The sequence below is a fragment of the Anolis sagrei genome, chromosome 2 (assembly GCF_037176765.1).
Source record: "Anolis sagrei isolate rAnoSag1 chromosome 2, rAnoSag1.mat, whole genome shotgun sequence".
Lineage (NCBI taxonomy): Eukaryota > Metazoa > Chordata > Lepidosauria > Squamata > Dactyloidae > Anolis > Anolis sagrei.
The window spans coordinates 216,800,904-216,819,118 of NC_090022.1; the positions used below are offsets into that span (position 1 = coordinate 216,800,904).

Consider the following 18,215-nt stretch of genomic DNA (forward strand, 5'->3'; position numbering starts at 1 on the left):
GTAGTGCCCTAGAGAGATTATTTTGTCTAGTGATGTGCCTCGCTGGGGATTAACCCAGGATTCAATAGGAGTTTGTTCTGTACATTTTTGTATGAATTTGATGATTAAAAATCCTTCCTTTTTTAATCCCCAAACTCATTTGTCTAGGGGTCATAAACCTATCAACTTTAGATATTTGTTTCTTTCCATCACCCAATTCCTATATGTCCCACCCAAACAGAACTGAAAGAAACATTTACTGAAATTCACAGGATGAATTATGTTAACTCTTCATATCCCCTCCCAAAAAGAAAATTGACTGACATCTCAAAATGACATCTAATTTTGTATTAATTACAACAGTATAATATATTCTACTAATATAGCTCTATCTAGTGAACATTTTCTCATCTGTGCCAATGCATTTATTTGCCCTGATAGAAACCTGTCACTATTCCACTACTCAGAAAGAACCATGTCTTGCTTGGTTTTTAGTGTGGGTTTGATTTAATTTCTTTATTTCTTCAGTACTATTTAAGTGTTTTATATTTCTGGCTACCAAATGTGTATTTATTTATATGCAGATGGAAATGTGGCATGCATCTCCAGTGTCAAATGCCATATAATACATTGTTTCTTGTTCTTAGGAGCTAGAACTTGCACAAAATGAACCCCAAACTGCAACAAGTGTGCTGTTTCTGACAGTGGGGTGTAGATAGTTAAAATTATGCATTGCCTCCTCAAAAACTAGCAAAGCATTGCATCCCTAATGTCATGTAAATGGGGAAAGGAAGCTTGGGTTAGAAGTGTGTACTAGAAGTGTGTTATTTAGGTTTTGACTGCCTTACTAAATAGCCCACTCTTCCTTTAAGATCTATTTGATGAAAGCATAACACATAAAAATGTCTCCATATGAGTGAATTTGGGGACTCGCTTGTTTTTATTTCAGACTACAAGACTAACCATATAATAATAATAATAATAATAATAATAATAATAATAATAATAATAATAAGTAGACTCTGCAAGGAAGCAGATAAAACAATAGATGACATCCTCTGCTGCTGCAAGATCGTACAGACAGACTACAAGAAGAGACATAACACCATTGCTTAGATGATTCATTGGAACTTGTGCCACAAATACCATTAACAGGAAACAAAGAACTGGTGGGATCACCAGCTGTAAAAAGTTACAGAGAAGGAACACTTCAAGCTACTCTGGGACTTCTGAATTCAGACAGACAGAGTTTTGGAGCACAATACTCCTGACCTCACGATCATGTTAAAAAACAAAGTATACATTGTCAATGTTGCAATCCCAGGTGACAGCAGGATTAAAGAGAAACAACTGGAAAAGCTGACACGATATGAGGATTTAAAGATCGAACTGCAAAGATTCTGGCACAAGCCAGTCAAAGTGGTGATCGGCACACTGGGTGCAGTGCCTAAAGACCTTGGCCTGCACTGAAACACAATCAGCGCTGACAAAATTACCATCTGCCAGCTGCAGAAGGCCACTTTATTGGGATCTGTACGCATTATTCGCCGATACATCACACAGTCCTAGACACTTGGGAAGTGTCCGATGTGTGATCCAATACAAGATGTGGACTCATCTTGTTGTGTTTCAAACAACAACAACAACAACAATAATCCTTTATTTATACCCCACTGCCCCAAGGGGACTCAGGGTGGTTTACATGAGGCTAAGCCCACCACTTACATCAAAGCAAATATACAACATAAAACAATACATCAGTAAAATATAATAAAGATTTTAAAAATAAAAGCGATAAGCACACAATACAAAACAAAATGACAATAGTTGATCACGATGGGCAGGGCCGGTTGTAAAGATTAAAATGTTTAAAAACTCTAGTTGAGATAAGTAGTGTAATATATCTAGAAGGATGTTCAGGTGGGACAAAATAATGATGTTTCATTGCACTAGAGGCTGAGATAAAGTGCGTCCGAGGGTATTTTATGCCGGATTTGGTCTAGGCCAGGGATTATTGTTCATTCATTGAAGGCACACCGGAACAGCCAGATTTTTAGGCTCTTCCTGAAGACTGCCAGGGTGGGTGCTTGCCTAATTTCTCTGGGGAGTGAGTTCCAGAGCTGAGGGGCTACCACAGAGAAGGCCCTCTCCCTCATCCCCACAAGTTGCACTTGTGACGGGGGTGGGAGCGAGAGAAGGGCCTCTCCAGAAGATCGAAGAGATCGTTTAGGTTCATAGAAGAAATGTGGTCATGAAGGTAGGCAGGTCCCAAACCGTTCAGGGCTTTGTGATTTTGAATTGGTAAACCATTATTTTAAGCTCCACACTATATAGTGCTTTATTTTGTAGGTAACTGTTATCTCCTTTGAACCAAAGGAAGAGGGGGTTAGCAATCTGAATGAAACACTATGGTATTAAAAATTCCAGGGAAAATGTTGAGTTGTTGCTTTTCTGGTTCTTTCTTTTCCCATGTATTTCTCTGTATTTCTTCTGTTTCACAAGGATTTGCTGTTGCTTTGCTTTGCTATACTATCTCTGACAGGCTTGGTTGCTCCCAGCATATGAATCCAGCCCTGGGGCTGAAGGTTAAGATTGTTAAGGGACTTGCTGGATCTGCTTTTTCCTTTCTTCTCTTCATAAGTAATTATGAGCAATTTGCTCAGTGTTATGAGTATAATAAAAGGTTCTACACTACTCCAAGATGAAGCAAAATTACATTTTATTATAGTATCTGTCTGAACAGTTTTCAACAGTGGTTTCTTCGCATATGCATTAGTTTGCTCATATTTTCATGTTGAAAATTAAAGTAATTTATTTTAAAGCTCACTATTGGATGAACATGCAGCTTTTGACTTACATAAATAGGAGATTATTAGAGACTTGAACATGCAACTGTAGGATGAGCCTGTGTGCATCAGTAAGCAGAACATGAATTATTTGTTCTGAAAATAAAATGGGCTATCAAATTATCACTATGTGTTTTATTGCTTTTTGGCTATTTCACAGAATATTTGCTCATAGCATTTCATCTTCTGAAGTGATAGCCCGGGTCATGATTAAAAGAGGCAGTAGAGGGACCAGAATAGGCCTGTGGGAATGAAGCTGGTTTACAGATGATATGAAACATGCATCCCAATCCTATAAATATTTACTTGAAAGTAAGACCAAATGAGTTCCCACAAGGTTTACTCCCAAATAAGTGAAAGCAAAACATTATTTTTGTAAGTAGCTTCTATTAATTATGCATTTAGATTGGTATTTATGCTATTGATGATTCTATAAGGATGGAACAGCCCACACTCCTTGCTCCTTTTTATGAAATACCATTTCCACTGCCTCACTTCTCACTCAGGATTAGAGCCAGTAAGGCTGGATCAACACTGCCCTATATCCCAGGATCTCATTTCAGATTATCTGCTTTGAACTGGATTATATGAGTCTATACTGCCAGATCATCTGGAATAAACAGATGATCTGGGATCAGATGCTGGGATATATGGCAGTGTAGATCCAGCCAAAAATGAATTTCAGATGGATGATCTGGGGCCCCTTCCACACAGCCCTATATCCCAGAATATCAAGGAAGAAAACCCCACAATATCTACTTTGAACTGGGTAACTGAGTCCACACTGCCATATATTCCAATTCAAAGGAGATAATTTGGGATTTTCTGCCTTGATATTCTGGGATATAGGGCTGTGTGGAAGGGCCCTTAGTCATCTGTCAACAGAGGCCCCCTAATAATATAATCTGGATTATATGGCAATTTAGATCCAGCGAGAATAGTCTGTACAGGGGGTGGGGGGAGGGCAGAATTGCATGACAGGAGGAGAGCCAAGTTATAGCCAAGTCACCTGTTCTTTTGTTTTACAGATGACTGGCTGAACAGAATTCTTCCCAGATGTCTAATCTCTTGTGAAACATTACAAAATTAGCATAACCCTGTGGATGAAAGGATAGGAATGTGACTATTTTTGTGGTTCTGAGCTGTGCAGAAGCATCACTAAATATATATTTTAGGGTTTCTTAAAAAGATAGATGCTAACCTGGAAAAAATGAACTCCCTATTTTACGCTGGAATCTCAATTCTCAGACTTGGGGAGTTTGTTTCCTCTGGTTGCCTTTTCAGTACAGTTTGACTGGGAAGCAAACCAGTATTTGGGTTCACTTTAGGCTCAGGTGTTTCTTCGTAGGGGAAGCCGGGAGGAAATCTGTGAAAGGCCAGTTGCCTGAGCTGCTCATACTTTTTTTGCACATTTCAGAGGTTTATTTATGTATTTGCTTTATTTTTTTCTTCACTTTCTCCCCATGTAGGAGCTAACAGCAAACATGAAACAATACAAATTAAAAACAAAAAACATGTGGGAAAATATGAATATAATGGGTCTTAACCAGGACTTTTAGGTGTGACCAGAAATGGGTTGGCAGCTCATAGAGTTGTGCACTTTCTGTAGCCCAGTTCAAATACAGTCACCTATTCTTGTGTACAATCTCACTATTTCATGATTGCCCAACAAAATCCTTTGAAGCAAATGCTCTAAGAATAAAGCTGCAAAGATTCTGGTATGTCTGCTATTCTCCTCACCAGGGTTTGTTGACATCTGCAAAACATGTTTTGGACCATGTGTTTTTGACCATTTAAAATAGACTTCCTGTTCCTCAAACCTGATGATTTCTGAGTCATGAAAAGATGGGATTGCCCTCAGAAACTAACTTGAAATCTTGACATCTCTGGTTATGGTTTTCTCTATCTTGTGCATGCATGCAGCCCTGCACCAAGGGAGAAAATAAATCTATATGGGATTAACATAACGCAAAAAACACTGGACGAATTGCTGCCAAATTTGGGCACAAGGCACCTACTAACCTGAGGAGTGACCATCATTCAAAAAAATATTATTTTGTCATTTGGGATTTGTAGTTGCTGGGATTCATAGTTTACTTACAATCAAAGAGCATTCTGAACTCCACCAATGATGGAATTGAACCAAACGTGGCACACTGGACTCCCATGACCAACAGAAAACACTAGAAGAGTTTGGTGGGCATTGACCTTGAGTTTGGGAGTTGTAGTTCACGTACATCTAGAGAGCACTGTGCACTCAAACTTGGCACAAATACACAATATGCCCAAATATGAACACAGATGGAGTTTGGGGAAAATAGACCTTGACATTTGGGAGTTGTAGTTACTGGGATTTATAGTTCACCTGCAATCAAAGAGCATGCTGAACCAAACCAATGACAGAATTGGGGCAAACTTCCCACACAGAACTCCCATACTTAAGGCCATACAGTCCAACTCCCTTCACCAGGGCAAAAAAAACATAATCAAAGCCCTCACAACAAACAGCCATCCAGCCATAGATATAGATAGATATATATGATTCACACACACACACACGCACACATATATATAGTATCATAGATTTAAAGGGACCCGTAAAGAAGGACATGTATATGTTGCATCTTAAAGAGTGGGCAAATCAGACAATCTACACATCAACACTGACAAAGAAACAGCAAGAAATATTGTTTACCCACAAGCATAAAGAAATTACATATATTAGAAACCAACACTTTCTAATTACTTTATTTTCCAGATCACTAGACTGGGCCACAGCAACGCATGGCAGCGGATGGCTAGTTCATTAATAAATAAGAAAATCAGAGGGCTTTTAATAAACAAGTGGGAACCGTGCATTATTTTGTATTGGAACAGTTGCCACAGAATGGATGTGACTGTTTACCATAGTTTTGGGACATTAAGGTATCATTGCAGCTGATAGAATGAATTGTATATTCAAGCTTCATCACCTAACATTTTGAGGAATGAAGATCATCAGCAGAAATTTCATGAAAGATCCCACGAGGTCGGTTTTGCTCTCTCATTTAGTTTTCCTTCATAAAGAGAGTATTTAAAGTGTCATTTCATAAGTTTCACTAAATGGATTAAAGGCAAATGAGCTCAAGGGAAACATTTTCCATAAATTGCCACCAATCTTTATTATTAAATAGAGGCTGATATGCAGTATAATGTCAGCAGTTAAGCTCTTTCTCCTTTTAACTATTAAATCTAAAGTAATAAGGCAATGATGAAAAATACATGTAATCTTTTCTGGAGCAAGAATTCCTATGGGCTCTTTTTTGAAAATTTGAGGTTTTAGATAAATATTATATAGAATTTTTGTATGATTAATCATTTTGCAATGACATTTCATAAGATTATCATTACACATTAAGTAAGCAGTTCAAACTTCTTGCTTTAAGCCTCTGTTCACATATATACCAAATACAATTTATCTATTCTATGATTTGGCTTTATTAAGCATTATCCCATACTGAAGAGGAATTACTAATGAAAAAGCAGAGCATTGTCTTATTCTGCATTAAATTATCATATGCACAACTTCCACCTTTTTCCACCTCTGCTAAACAACCATTTTATTTGGGAAACCATTGCTTTTGTTGAAGAGAATTTTTTAGCAAATGTTCCTAGTGGAGAAAAGCATGTTGTCTCAATGTGTCACAATACCCTCTTGTCATGAGGGGTGAAACAGCTTGCTGCCATTCCTCATATCCATAGTCATGACACAAGAACTGACATGTTAGACCCCAACATTTTTTTAATATTTATTTGTTTGATCAGTCATATGACCATTTCAAAATAGAACATGAGTAAAAAAAACAAGGCAAAAAGGTGAGGACAGCAGCTGACCTTCTATTTAGAGTCAGAATCTTATTTTCCTGGTTCTTCTTTCAGGAAATCTGCTCTTTTCTTAATAGCTTTCAGAATAAAAAGGCTTACTCTGATTATGCTGGATCTTTCCTGCCCTTGTAAGAGGGATGTCAGAATATCATTTCTGTTGGGGGACCTGCAGTTGGATAATATTGGAAGATCCCAACATGAACACCACAGGACACTGTAATTTCTGAGGCTTATGCAAAATTTTAGAAGTTGCTTACATGGCACTGTTACTCAATCCAATTGGGATTTCATTGTTCACTTCAGTGGATGACAGGAAACCAGACAAAGGGTGTAATCCTCTTGACTTTGCCTAAGCAAGAAGTGAAGGTACCATCACCAGGGGCTTTGCTGCCTCTGGCCCAGCTTCTAGGGGCTCACTCAGCTTCTAGAGATTGCTTGGTGCTGCCGGACTCTATCTTGACTGGCCTTAATTTCAGCATCCTTGGGTCTGTACAGAGATACCAACATTTGTTTCTTCCAGCATGGCCCTTGATTCACTTGGTCCCTCTCTTGAGTGAACACTGCCACCCCGGTTTGGTGGATCTTGGCATTATGATTTACTGTAAAGATTTCTGTACATATATGCTTCTAAGCAATGTTGCTGAGAAATGCAAAGTGCAGATTACTTTCTTGACTAATCTGTCAAATGTGCTAGCTTCCAGGTGCAACTCAAGGTGCTGATTCTTTCTTTAAAATGATTTTGCATCCCGGACATCTGAAATGCCCTCTCTGCCCTAATCAATCTGCCCATAATTTAAGATTTGCCACAGAGGCCCTGTTGTATATCCCACCACAAACAGAAGTTAGATTGGTAGAAACATGGGGCATGACTTCTTCCTGTGGTTGGGCCCTAGCTCTGGAATTCTTTTCTCAGGAAAATCTGATTAGGTTTTTTTTTTTTTCTGTTTAGTGAGTCAGTAACTCTGTTTTGTTCTTCGTGGGTTTAAAATTATTTTCATGTAAAGTAATTTTTACTGAATTGTTAAGACTTTTTTGTGTGATGCTGTGTTAAAACACTTTCTGGAACCCTTTCAAGTTGGAAACCAAAACAGAGATAAAATAAAATAACATCAATATATCCTTATTATGCCATATTTCTTAGACATGAAGATGTATTAGTATTCACTGGATAGTCAGCATTTCATATATAGTTCATTCTATAAGACAACAGCTACTGTAGGAATCTGTTGTAACTGTGTTTTTCTTTTTCAGATAGTTAAATACTTCTTAGAAGGTCATAGCCTTGTCAGATCTAAAGGGATGTTTTGACCAATGATTCGTTATTATGCTTCAGTGGCTAGACATATATCACTGACCATTCTGCTTATCTGACCTTGTTACCACCTGTGATTCCTTTAGAAAGCTGCACACATTCTGAATGCCAATTGCTAAACATCAACACCTTTTGTAAAACATGCTCCTTTTCAGCTCAGCACATATTACTTATGTCTTCCTAAAGCTGTCTATTTGAATTTGTGAGAAATGGCATAATTGCATGATAAGTAGTTACTGTGCAACCTGGTATAACTGAGAGGTAGGCTATGATTTAATTAAGGAGGATTCTCTTCTGTCTGAGGCAGAATAGTAAATCTTGCCAGCCCCTATAAGCCAAAGTGTTTAACAGTTGGTCAATTTATTTTGATAACTGACCTCCACGTACCCATCATTGGCAGTAAAATTATTGGGCTACCAAATTTTAAAATCAATCAATCAATAAAAATAACCTGCTCCTTCATGATAACCAAGGTCAACTGAACGGGATGGCTACCATGCCTAGTAGTAGCCCTTTGATTAATTGCTCTTGTTTCAACTAAATCCTTCAGGGCCCATCTGTATGGGCAACTAAATCCAGGGCTGGTATGAAGCATTGCTAATTCAGATCAGCCCTATTTTCTGTTGAAAGTTCCCCCTCTTCTCTGCAGCAGTAGCAGGAGAAGTACTGACCAGGCCTGATCCCCTTGCCTTTTGCATCATTTGTTGCTTCAGCAGTGATGGTGTCAGCAAAGGAATTCACACCACTTAAGGAGCGGGAGGAAAGAAGGGGTGGTTTACTCCTGTATACAAGTCCCATAAGTGCCTTTGCTGAGAGCTCTCGGGCTCCCCATGACTGCTGCTTTAGCAACAAACAATACAAAAGGTAAGTATCAACCCTTGTTTTCCATGTCTCAGAGCACAGGAAAAATGAGATGGCAACACTATCCTGTGTTACCAGCAGGAGCAGTTCTAATTTCAAACTGACCCAGTTGTTTACATCAACCCCAAAACGAGAGGATGCACCAGAGTTTCAGAGTTTTTCTGGTTGTATTTGGGTTTTATGACTTGTGTAGATGTGTTCAGAATCTTAAGGCTCTGAAATGACATCGGGGAAGCTTTGTCCTTGAATTTTCTTAAACATTTATCATTACAGTCTTGTAAGGTGGAGGCAGAAAAAAAATAGAAATCCAGAATACAAACAAAGAATTAATAGCATTGATGTATGCAAATGAATACATATTTTGTCACTCTAGCATTAGAAACTCTTATTTCTGAATTATTACTGCCCAGCTCCCTCAAATCATTCCTCTTTTGTCTTTTAACAAGTTCTAGCATTAACCTTGAAGAAGCAGTCCATTGACATAATGGACCTCATCTTTTAAAATTACCCATTCCTCATACTTGGGATGTACCCACCAAGGTGTACTTTAGCTTCCTGCTAAAGATCTATCTCTTCCCATGGTTCTTTCCAAAATGAATGTTCTGTAGTTTGAGAGGTAGGTTATAAATATTTGCATTTCAGGGATACATTTTCATATATATTCTTATTCACTTTTAAATTTAATTTTTAGTTTGTTCTACATTGCTGTAAGATATCACTTTTGGATGCAATATAAAATTGTTTAAATATATAAACAAATAGCCTGTTTCCTGTTGCCATTTCCCCACTGTCAGAACTGCACAGGGTCTATTTAATTTTTGCTGTAAAAAATTCTAATTGGAATGGATTGGAACATTGCAGAATTAATTAAAAACAACCCAGTGTCAGTGGATAGTCTCTAATACACTTATCTTCCAATTACAAAACCCAAATTACTGAGCCATTTCCAGTCCTCATCTTTGCTTTTCTGCCTTAGAAAAAGAAGCTTCTTCAGTCAAAACAACCTGCAGGGATATCTGAGAGAATAGGGATGTGCACATGTTACCCTGGACATATGTACAATCATAAAAGGTCTATAAGCCAATCCCTATGAGGCAAACTTTAGGGAACCTGATATGTTTAGCCTGGAGAAAGGATTTTTTTTGGGGGGGGGGGGCATGATATCCATGTTGAAATATTTGAATGGATGTCACATTGAGGAGAGGCAATCTTGTTTTCTGCTGCTCTAGATACTAGAACAGGGGTCCTCAAACTAAGGCCTGAGGGCCGGATACGGCCCTTCAAGGTCATTTACCTGGGGCCTCTCTCAAGGTCAGCCTAAGTCTGAAATGACTTGAAAGTGCACAACAACAACAACAGCAATCATATCTCATCAGCCAAAAGCAGGCCCACACTTCCCATTTGTGACGGCGTGAGTGGCGCCACATATGTATAAAACTGTTAGTTGTAAGATTTAAACTGTTTGTATCATGCTTAATCCTGCCCCTTTTTAGCCTGCTTATGTATAGTTGTATGGATTTGTTGCTTGTAGCTGTCAATCAATACTGTTTGGCTCCACCTCTTCCTGCAGGAGGAGAGAGCTTCCTTTTTTCTCATTCTGCCACCAGAGTTCGTACCAGGTGGACATGAGTAAAAGACTCGATTCTAAAGGACCCTGATTTAAGTTACCTCTTAGCAGCAGTTCTGAGGTTTTTTACCTCTAGGACTCATGCTTTATGTCAAGATCGTCCTGGACAATTATTGAGGAGACCCAGGCACCTTCAAGCCGGTTCTTTTGGCACCAAAGGAAGATCCTGAATCTTCAAAACATAGGCCATCTGAACTGGGGTTGTGGTTTGCTCCAGCATTCACAGCCATTGAGGAAAGAGGAAACTTGGTGAGGCTTCTCAGCTTCAAACCCCTTGGACCCAGGACTAATTGAGACTGTAACGTATGTTTTTCTTCACCCCTCTAAAGTTTTCCAGCTCATGGCTTTGAAGAAATGACTTTGTGATAAATAAAACTTATTTTGAGCTATTTACAGTGTTTTGGGTTTTTGGGAGTTCCAGTTTCCTATAGGAGGGCAAGAAGCAATCTCCTGGGGAAAAGATGCCACGTCCATCCCTCCTTTATTGAGAATAATATCCCCCAGGCGCGACGGCACACCATTGAAATACTAATAAGTTTATAGTTGTTAAAATTGTTCTTCATTTTAATTATTGTATTGTTTTTAAGTGTTTTTTGCACTACTCATAAGATATGGGCAGTGTGCATAGGATATCATTCATCTTTTTTCAAATTATAATCCACCCCTCCAACTGTTTGAGGGACTGTGACCAGGCCCTCTGTTTAGAAACTTTGAGGACCCCTGGACTAGAAGATGGAGCAATGGATTCAAATTTCAGGAAAAGAGATTCCATCTAAGTGTTAGGAAACACTTCTTCATGGTAAGAGGTGTTTACAGTGGGATATATTGCCTCAGAGTATGATCTCCTTCTGTGGAAATTTATAATGGAGGCTGGATGGCCATCTATCAGGAGTGCTTCGATTGAGTGTGTATTCATGACAGGAGGTTGGACTAGCTGGCCCTTGTAGCCTCTTCTGACTATGGTTCTATGAGATTTTACACATGTGTCTGATAATCCCAATACATATTTATTCACCTGAATGAACATGTGACAAAATACTACAGCCTTTGCACTCTTGGTTTATTCAAGTTTTTTGTTTAGTAAACGAGTATAGAAAGAGAATGGAGGGAGAATCATAGAAGAAAGCAATAGACAAAGGACAAAAATAACTACATAGCATGAAATATATTCCTAGATGAAATAGGTAAAAAATAAAACGGGATTCAATAAATCAGTTTTCTAACAGTAGTGAGAAATTAGCATCTCTCCTGTCTGCTGCAGTACAGCCTTAAACTGCATTGCTGATGTAGGCCGTATTCTTGCCATTTTGGGTCTATAAAGCTGCTGGGTGAATGCAATGTGATGGGGTTGACAGCAGCTCTTTCTGCAGCTTCTTTTTACTGCTTTCCATTTAATCACTGTCCCTGTGGTTTTTCTCCTTTCAAGCTTACCACTTTTCCTTGCAACACACTCTTCTTTATGGCTCCTCCTTGGGACCAAGAACATTTTTTCTGGAGAAATCTACAAAATTGAGAGGTTTTCCCATTCTGTACAGGGATATATAGTCTGGTTTAGTGACATCACATTCCACATCATAAAGAGTAGTTATTACTTATTGGAATGATTAAGACTGCATCAGCAACAAATAATCTGGAAGCATTGAGGAACAGTAGCATTCTGATTTCACAATTAAGTAGCTGCAACTATAGATTGTAATAAGGGAGAAAAAAAAACTTTAGTAACATTTGAACCAGAACATCACCAAGGCAATGACATTATGGATGCGATTATTCAGTACTTTTAGGAATTTTCTTCCAAAAAAAGAAAGAATCAAATTGCAATTTTCAAACACTATTTGCAGTTCAAGACTTCTTTCTGCCCAAAATTTACACAAGGTATTTTTTTGTAAGAAAGAACACTTTCTATGCACAAAGCAGCATTTAAGTCAAGAGGAGCAGCATTTTTAATGCAAGAAGTGCTAGTAAAGACATGATACAAAATTACAAGAGTGAGGTTTGCAACTTTGTGCTTTGGCAATTTGAGCTCTGCATTGCTGGGTAGGGATGAAAATTTGGAACACCTTGCATAAAACTGTAATTTATGATTAAATTTAATTATTATAATGTTTTAAAATTATTATAAGATTCTTCAATGAAAATTTATTTATTTAGCCTTCACATACTCATCATAGCTACTATTTATTTATTTTATTTTATTTCATCTACTTATACCCCGCCCTTCTCACCCCGGGGGGGACTCAGGGCGGCTTACAAAGGGGTACAATTAGATGCCCAAATCACACAACAAACAATACAAAATATAACAGTTCAACAATTAAAATGAAACATCAATACCTATTAAAATCATAAAAACTATCTCATGTCAGAGTCCATATATCCATTCCATTCCATTGTCCTTGTCTATCGATAGGTCCTTTAATCAGTTGTCAGCATGGCCAAAAGCTTGGTCCCACATCCAGGTCTTTAGTTTTTTCCTAAACGCTAGAAGGGAAGTCGTCGATCTGATCTCCCCGGGGAGTGAGTTCCACAGGTGGGGGGCCACCACTGAGAAGGCCCTGCTCCTCGTCCCCGCCAGTCTCACTTGTGCCACTGGCGGGGTTGAGAGCAGGGCCTCCCCAGAAGATCTTAAACTTCGAGGTGGGATGTAGAGGGAGATCCGTTCGGACAGATACACTGGGCTGTTAAAGGGTATACAGTAAGCCCTATTGGCTGTTAAAGGGTATACAGTAAGCCCTTGATGTCTGCAGGGGCTTGATAAAAGATACCAAAAGTTGTGAATACTCAAGTCTCATTAAATACAATTAAATACAATAGAAAAATAAAAGTTTACTTTTGGAATTATATATACACACACATACACGCGCACGCACACACACACACAAATATAGAAGTTGTGAATTATTGACTCTGAATAATTTTGCTAAGTATATTTCAATAATCAGTTGAAATTATCAACTTTCAGACTAGGTCAGAAATTTTGCAAGTGCTAAAGCAATCGCTGCTGTACGATTTTCATCTGTAATATGATGTTTTTAATTAATCATAATATAGTTAATTAAGTTATATTTTAACATAAATTTAGTGAAATTTTACAAATTCCACATAAACTTTATTCAAATAATATTAAAAGGGATAGCTGATCTAATTCACTTCTATATCTTGCTAGGCATTAAACATTCAGGATTAACTCACATAGCTGAATACTATTTGCATCAGTTCTCAGCAAGAGGGTTCAATGAACAGTTTAATGTGACAGGCAAAGATAACAGAATGTGTAACTTATCTTGCACCATTTTTTTCCAGGTGGGGATAAAAAGCAACTGGTTTCCTGGCCCTTGACAATTTAGTTAAATATTTGACTGACAGAATGTTGGCACCAGCTTTGGAGGAATCGATCAGCCTCAACTCAAGGTAAGGAAGCTTCACCAACGTGCTGCATCTAAGGCTTAATTTGCAATGTTGATTAGTCTGCATTAACACACAAGAAATACCATATAATACATAATTCAAGAAAAGTAGAATCAGACTTTTTCCTTTTAAATCCCAAATATAACGTCAAACACATATCCTTTTTTCTTACCATTTGTGAAATCGGTGGCTACATGGTTATGATTAGGAGTGAATTTGAATGCAGACAGTGCATATCTCAAATTTGGTGAAACATTTAAGGCACTCAAAAAAACCATGCCAGCAGGGTCAGCATTAGACCTGAACAGTGTGGTAAAGATGCTGTACGGGAGGAAACTTCATTAATGGCCTATAGGGACAGAGATTAGGAAGTTGTGCAATGAGACACTAAGTGCCAAAGTGCTACACCTGATGCGGGTGGGGTTTATAAGTTTGCAGGCCATCCGATGCCCAACTTCACCTACATGCCTCTTCAATGTCTAAATGGGACCCACTCTTCCACCTTCAGTTCAGAGGTTGCTTCAGGGTCATGTAGGAATATATTGCATCTTCTTTTACACACAAAGAGCTTTTTTACTTTTAGAAATTAATAGGATAGAATCGCTTAGGTTTATCTATCAGCTGAATTCTTTTTAAACTTAATTTAGTGAAGGAGCTAGGGAAACATAGTGGAAAAAGTATTGCTCTAGCCCAGATGTTCTCAAAGTGTGCTCCATGAAGCATACTGAGGGGCTGTGTGGTTCTCTCCTCCCTCCCCCTCCAAGGTTTCCCTCCTCTTTCCTGCTCCTCCCCCTCCCACCCCTCCTCAATGCCAGATTCTTTCCCTGTGCCTCCCTTTCGTCCAAAACTCTATTTCCCTCCCACCACTCAGGGGGTGCTTTGATTATGCTTTTCTTTCATGGCAGAAGAGAGTTGGATTGGATGGCCCCTGGGGTTGCTCCTATTATTATTATTATTATTATTATTATTATTATTATTATTATTATTTTACTTACACAAAAATACAGTCTGTCACAGCAAATGAGATCTTTATGCTGGATTTTGTATCACAAAATCACAAGTCGAACATTTCCCAAGCGTCTAGGACTGTGTGATGTATTTTTGAATGATGTGTGTAGATCCAAGTAAGGTGGCCTTTTGCAGTTGACAGATTGTGATTTTGTCAATGTTTATGGTTTCCAAATGCCAGCTGAGATCTTTTGGCATGGCACCCAGTGTGCTGATTACCACTGGGATCACCTGTACTGGTTTATGCCATAGCCTTTGCAGTTCGATTTTGAGGTCCTGATAATGGCTGAGTTTTTCCTGTTGTTTTTCTTCAATGCGACTGTCACCTGGTATGGTGACATCAATAATCCAAACATTACTATTACTATTATTATTATTATTATTATTATTATTATTATTATTATTACAAAGGCTGAATGGCCATCTGCTGAGGTGCTTTGATTGTGCTTTTCCTGCATGGCAGAAGGGGATTGGACTGAATGGTCCCTGGGGTCTTCCATTGGTCAAAAACTTTGCCCATGCCACATAGATATACATTATAAATGATATAATATAATATATAACATTTCTTAAGGGCCCACAAGAAACTTTTGCTTCAAAAAGAGCTCCGAGGCTGAAAACATTTGAGAAGCCCTGCTCTAGTCTATGGGAAAGCAGTCCTGGGAAAAGAACTGCAACCTTAATGCTGTTAGAGTGGTAGCAAGTTTGGAATCAAATCCCAGTGGCTATACCAAGGGCTCACTGTCTACACAAAAGTCAGCAGAGGTTTCCCTGGGTATGATCTTCTTGTTTTATCTGTGTTTTGGCATACATTTAATCAAAAATATTTCTTCATCAATCTGTCTTTAAAACCAAAACAAAACCTCAAAACTTTATCATCCCTGTATAAATGTCTGGAAATACAAATCTAGGTCTATGCCTGTGCCAAATTAACATGCATCATCTGGAATCCACAATATGAGGCAGCGATTTTCCATCCTGTACTTTATCATCTTTATAGTTCTCTTGGATCTGCAAGTTAAAATCACAAAATGTATAATACGTGCATTGCAGAGAATGTGATTTACTTTAGCCTGTGTCTTTCAGATGCTCTTGAAGATGAACCCAAATGAAGCTGCTCTTTTACTATTGTGTTTGTTCTTAATACACATACACTAATGAACTAACTAAAATATATATCATGTCTTTGAATATTGTCAATTTTAGCAATGTTAGTTTTAGACATATATGACTTATGCTTTTAGCAATTCATAGGAAGTACATTCAAAGTTCCTGATTAAATTAACTTTTGAAACCAATTAAGTTAATGAACATCTTGAGAGATTAATAATCTCCCAGTATTTCCAAGCTCAGCATTAGCTATGGCAAAAAAAAATCAATAATGTAAATGTGTGGTCTGTACATAGGCCAATTCCCACTGTATTATTCCATAACTAGAGTATGTGCAAGAGGTGACTTCAGTAAAATTTCTAGTTGCAAAATCAGCTAGCACAGTAGTAGCATGCCTGGGGTCAAAAGAATATAGGTACTATCAGTTGCAGAATGACAGAAAACCGCCAGAATTTCAGTAGTGCTTTATTTTTCTTACTTGGGTTTAGGTTTCAAATCACTCACTTCCAGGAATAGAAAGAATATTGAAATTTTGTTGAAGTTTTTAACTTTTACTCTAAGACACTTAAGGGGACATTTCTTTATGTACTTAGCTTCCTCCTTTCCTCCCAATCATTGTATCACCAGGGTTCACCCACTGTTTATTCTACATCCATCTTAAAACTAGAAGTAAATAGGCTCCATTAAGTTCCCTTATCTTGTCTCCTAAATTAGTGAGATGAATGAATGGTCTCCTCGCTTCACTTTGATCTGGGGATACCCTATGTGCATTTGAATAACAAGCTTTAAACTAAATGTAGTTGGTACTTAATGCATCAGGGTATTAATGACACCAGGGCTTGGGATAATAATGAACTGGCAACCTTATATGGACATCATTCATCTATGATAATCTTACCAGTGATAAAAATCTAAAGTGATAAATCTGTGATCTGAACTCTCACTTGCTCCAGTATTTGTCAGCACACTAGACCTTAGCTTGATACACGAAAATAGCTTAAAGCTCCACAAGTACAGTAGAGTCTTGCTTATCCAACCGTCACTCATCCAACGTTCTGTATTATCCATCGCAGTCTGCATCCCGTCCAGATCCACAGCTGTTTCAATACATTGCAATAATTTGATGTTAAGTTCGTAAATACAGTAATTACTACATAACGTTACCATGTATTGAACTGCTTTTTCTGTTGATTTGTTGTAAAACATGATGACATACTGCTTAATTTGTAAAATCATAACATAATTTGATGTTTAATTAGCTTTTCCTTAATTTCTTATTATTATCCAACATTTTTGCTTATCCAACATTCTGCTGGCCTGTTTATGTTGGGTAAGCAGGACTCTACTGCAGTTGCATGTGAATTATTTGTAGGTGTGTGGTATCATACAGTGCTCCATAAAAGTAAACATTTGTGTGGGTTAATTTGAAGTATTCTCTCAGTCTTTCAACTCCAGACCTGCACTCCAGACTGAAGGGAGGGCTGGCTTTGATGACCCATGGAGGAAAGGCCATTGTTAATTATGTCAGGTGGAAATGCTGTACATTTAGGGTCAGAACTGGGGGAGGGGGTGGCTTCTAAAAATCTGTCTGCTTTCAGATGAAATGAACAGCAGGAGTTGGAACAATTTTTTGGTTTGTTGAGCAAGGGATGTGGGATTCCTAGATTCTGCCTGGAGAATGACAGCTCATCTACTGCCATAATATGGCTTATTTATTTATTTATTTGTGACATTTATATGCCACCCTTCTCACATCGAAGGGGACTCAGAACAGCTTACCAAGATTGGAAGTGCCATTTTGGGGCTCAACTCAAATGGTTTGGCTTGGGAAACATGATCTTGGGAAATAATATGGCAACATGAGAAGGAATCCTCACACATCGATCTAGCCCATAGAAGAGTAAACAGAGAGATTCTAAATACATTGCTTAAGGGCTTATGCAATTTTCTCTCTGATACCAGTATAGCATTTCAGCGGCATGAGCTCTATAGAGTTGATAGCATGCATCTATTGGAAGCAAGTTTTTCTTCGGGAATGTACATTAGGGAGTGAGAGCCCTATTGTTTGGTCTGGGGGGGGGGGGGGGGGGAAAGGGACTAGGCAGATGTTTGCCCCTTGACATGTAGTGAGGAGAAAAAAAGCAAGAGTTTTGGTGTATACTAGATTTTATTTTATTCATTTGCTTCATTTAAACCCTCT

The 18,215-nt window shown here is 38.2% G+C and overlaps 1 protein-coding gene across 46 annotated transcripts in view; it reads left to right on the forward strand.

Annotated features, from left to right (window-relative positions):
• The window catches only part of PTPRD (protein tyrosine phosphatase receptor type D), a 1,485,253-nt gene that overhangs the window by 438,379 nt on the left and 1,028,659 nt on the right, over positions 1-18,215 (forward strand). For all 46 annotated transcript variants that reach the window (XM_060762309.2, XM_060762310.2, XM_060762317.2 and 43 more), the window contains one exon: positions 13,793-13,900. The gene's annotated coding sequence lies outside the window, so the exon portion shown is untranslated. The remainder of the gene's footprint in view (positions 1-13,792; positions 13,901-18,215) is intronic.